The sequence below is a fragment of the Saccostrea echinata genome, unplaced genomic scaffold (genome assembly GCF_033153115.1).
Source record: "Saccostrea echinata isolate AGI-Se365-2 ecotype Australia unplaced genomic scaffold, CSIRO_AGI_Sech_v1 ptg000052l, whole genome shotgun sequence".
Classification (NCBI taxonomy): Eukaryota; Metazoa; Mollusca; class Bivalvia; order Ostreida; family Ostreidae; genus Saccostrea; species Saccostrea echinata.
In genome coordinates, this window is record NW_026889801.1 from 15892944 (window position 1) to 15897500 (window position 4557).

Below are 4557 nucleotides of genomic sequence, written 5' to 3' on the forward strand. Positions count from 1 at the left end.
TCATAGACTATGTATTTTCTAATCATTATCCCACCCGGGTGAAAGTGGGGTCACAAAATATTCTCAAGGAATATCCAGGAAAACAATCTAGTACAAGTTCATATATATATTTTTATTCAATTTTTGGACCCTTGAACTAGGAAAGGTCTAATGAGATATTCGAAAATTAGCTTTGATTTCATGAAACTAGAAATTTTGCTAAAAGAGAAAAAAATCGAGAAAAGATGGACAACACCAACTCATTTCGATGTCCAAACATTCCCTAAATTATGTGTATTCAAGTTTGCTCGAATTATGGAGATAGGGTCAGGATGGGTTAATTCTATGGAAGGAAATTACAAAATACATTTATCATGTGAAAATCTTTTGAAAAAAAAAAAGAATTCTCGCAGAAGAGCAGGACCACATTATCAGAATTTATATTCAAAATCGTATGTAGTGAAAAATGAAGTCTGATGAAGCATGACCATCTGTGCCTAGGGTTGTCCTATCATATAGGACTTTTTTCATGATGTAAACGAACAAAATTTCTTTATAACAGTCTTATGAAGAGATAAGAAGTGACACACATTTTTATATTGAGACCGGACAATGAAAATGATGGAAGTACAAATACGATTGGAAATGGATCAAATGGAAAAAGTGGATTATGTTGAGCCCATTGCAATGAACATGGGTGCATAAAAGGATCACCAGAAGATATATATTGCCCTGTAAAAATTATATTCGTTTAGATTTTCGACTGTTAGATATATCTTTTTAATATTTATTTTCCAATCAGCAGAAAAGAATGTACAATTTTCTCCAGATTATTTTCTGTTGCACATGTAAGACTATATAATCAGGAATGTTTGGAACTTAATACTTATCTTTGGTTTTGTTGTGTTGTTGCTTTATTCTTTTATTTTTTTTTTTTTCTTTTTAATTTTTGTACACGTGTATTAAAATTAGTATAAATGTGGACTTCAATAAAATGAAATGAAACATTGTCACTTTATTATTCATTTATTACTTGGCTTACATTTTGACAGGGACATGGTGTCCTTGCTTTCATATGATGATACTCTGTTATTCCTTTATCTGAAAGTGATTGAACGTGTACTGAAAGGTGACTGAATTACAGAGCTCTAATATTCTTCTATATCATACTTTTCCAACCATTTAGTGAAAAAATAAAACTCATGCTTTCTTAACCGTTAAAAATCCATGCACTAAGATCAAGCAAATCCTTACATTTACATTTGCTATGTTTTTCTACTAAGCCAGCTCTGAAATTGATTTGGTAGCCATTTTTGTGTATATTTAGCGTAGAAATATACACGCAGAAAAGTGACGTCACAATGAGGCTACAGAGACATTAATAAAAATAAAAGATTTTCAAAAAATGTGGTTTTTCAAAGAATTTTACACAGCATATTTGAATATTTAAGTGGATAACCTATGTGGATACTTTTTTATCAAGGAAGATAACCCCTTAAATGAGTCATTTTGAGGCTTTTTCTATCTAAAACTTATTAATATGCCAAATTAATGAAGTCATATTTCTGGAATGGCCCTCCTTCATGTCACATTCTTTCATGATTTATCACATTCATATAGTCAACTCATATTTAAGCCAATTTCAATATTTTCTTTTAAACATAAGGTTGTCCGTAAAATATCAAACTGTTCCAATTGCAGTAACTTCACTGAACTACCTAGATATGACGTCATAATAGCAGATGATGTCAAATCACTGGATACTTCAGCTCACATGACGGGGAAAGTGTCATAAATTTTACATTCCTTTCACGTGACATGTAAAGATTTTTTAGCGTTATATATTGTTTGATTCAAATGTCGGGATTGTTGTTTAAGCTTAAGTGTGCTGTTACAATGTTGAACATTTGCAGTTTAATATCGTTATTCCTTTAACTTGTCCGATATACATATATTCAAATAATAACGAAAAAATGACTGTGAAACGTCCCCCCCCCCCCCCCCCCCTTTACACGTCCGTGGACGGAGATAGAATTTATAAGTCGTGTATATGTTTGACTGGCACAAGTGATTAAGAAGGATAAATTGAAGATATTCGTTGTGAATCTACTAGAAAAATGTACCCTCTAACTGAATTTTGTTGGGGGATTGTATGTAATTTATCCTATTTTGTATGAATTGCGATAATGTGTGGAAAATGCCCCCTTGTATGCGGGTAAGTTGAATTTCTCGTGGAATATTTTCTCAAGAAGTAAAATTCAGACCTGCCCCCAGCACTTTATATGTACCAAAGATCACGATGAATTGACTTATGTGACAAATTTTTCTCAATAATGTTGTTTTCCACTTGTGCCGATGCAATTTTTGTGCAACATTTAGGAATTTATAAGTGTCCGTCACGTGATCAACAATTAAGGAATGTTTTAAAGTTTTGTGTGAGTTATTGGTGTGTAAATCAGACAGGCTTGTCACGTAGGCATATTTCATGAACCGCGCTAGCGCTTCATGAAAAATATGCCCACGTGCAAGTCTGTGTGATTTACACACCAATAATTCACACTAAACTTTAAACCATTCCTTATATTTACATTTTACAAGTTTAAAAGCACCAATTATATACTCAGTATTTGAATTTCTTGCTTCCCTATATCGTTACATTTTTATTAACGTCTCTGTAGCCTCATTGTGACGTCACTACTTTAGCGCGAGTTTTACCATGTATATTTCTACGCGTGAGTGTACATAAAAATGACTTTCAAATCAATTTCACAGTTGGCTTAGTAGAAAAACACAGCAAATGTAAATATAGTCATATGACATCACAAAAATGCATTATCATAATACCTGATTACACTCTCATCACAAGCTGACTGCAAAATTCATACATAGATTACACATTGAAATAAAAATCTAGCTCAAAATAAAATGTATATTTGAATGCATATTAAGCATTCGGACAGCCTAAACATAGCAAATGCTTAGGGCACAATAAAGCCAAAAGTGTACCTACTTCTTTAAGGATGAATACACATTTTCCCCACGAAAAGAGTATATTGAATATCGTAGTGAGTTGTGGAAAGAAGTGTATATATGTGTAATATATGCAGTCATCAAGTTGAGACTTTGACACGAATGGTCATACGCAGGTGGGTTAAGTCTAGGTATAAACGTTTCTATGCAAATAAACTAATTAAAATTCCTAAGGACTATAACTATTATTCAAAGAAAGTTTTAAGTTAGTGTCTAATTCATACTTGCTACCCACGACGTGGGATAGCAACTACACATTATGACGTCATATTATGACGTCATTGTTCTTCACTACAAAAGATTTTAATGGACATCAACAAAAATGCTTCGGCGCAAGGGCATGCTCTACTTTAATGAACTGAAACAAGGTATATTTAGAAGCTAAATATTCCAAAGATTGCTTGCATTGCTGCACAAATATCAACAGCTCAGCTGTTTAGTTATTATTTCTAAAGTTTTTAGTTGAATCAGGGCAAAAATGTACAATCTGGTATAAGTTTCCTCAAATTCCTATCAAATGAGAAATTGCCTAAGATTTGTGCAGCAGATTTTTAATCTCTAGAATATTCTTCTTAGCATCATTCAATTTTTATGTCAAATTAAATAGGGTAACCCCTTGCGCCGAAGCTGTTTTGTTGACATGATATGTTACCTCCGGTGGGTAAAAACAATGACGTCATAATGTGTACTTGCTATAACATATCGTGGGTACTAAGTATGCATAAGAAAATAAATTAAATCTTTCTCTGAATAATAAATATACCTCTTATGCGTTTTTTTTAGCTCATTTGCATAGAAACGCCTATACCTAGCCTAAACTCACATGCGTAAGACCATTGATAGCAAAGTTCATAAAAAATGGATGTAATATATGTAAGGGAAAATAAGTTTTCAATGTCACAGCCACAATTATCATGCGATTCCAAATTTAGATAATTTATGTGATCAGGTTGGATGTTAAAAAATGTGTCGCCTGTGATCAGTATTAATAAAAGGGACTAGAGTCTATTTACAGTTGTTCGCCAACCATTGAATACCACAACACGAAAAAAAGCTATACACAATTACATGTATATTGTTTCTGTTAGAAGGATAGAGAAAAAAAAAATAAAAGCGTTTCATGTGAGATTTTAATGTGTGTTAAAATGTTTGCCTTTTATTATAAATATTAATAGTATCATTTTAATGTTATTCGTTTACGAGATCTGTTAATTTTTTAAAAACCAAAGCCAAAAGGAGAATCAATTTTAAAAAGCTGAAGTTCTAAGATCTTATAGAGTATGATTTCAAACCATTAACTTGTTTTAATAAGGAGTAAAACAAACGTGAAGAAAGTAAATCAAGATAATTTCTTCCTTGATTTTCTCGTTTACGCTACTGTGCCAAGGGGCATATGGCAGGTGCGACAGTTCGATGGAGGATGCTCACCCCTCCATGACACCTGATTCCACCTCTGCTTTCAGAAGTGCTTGTTTGCTCTACCTACTATTTTTTTATTGTTTGACCTGACTTTTGGAGCATAATGACTGCTTGTTATCTTTACATTTC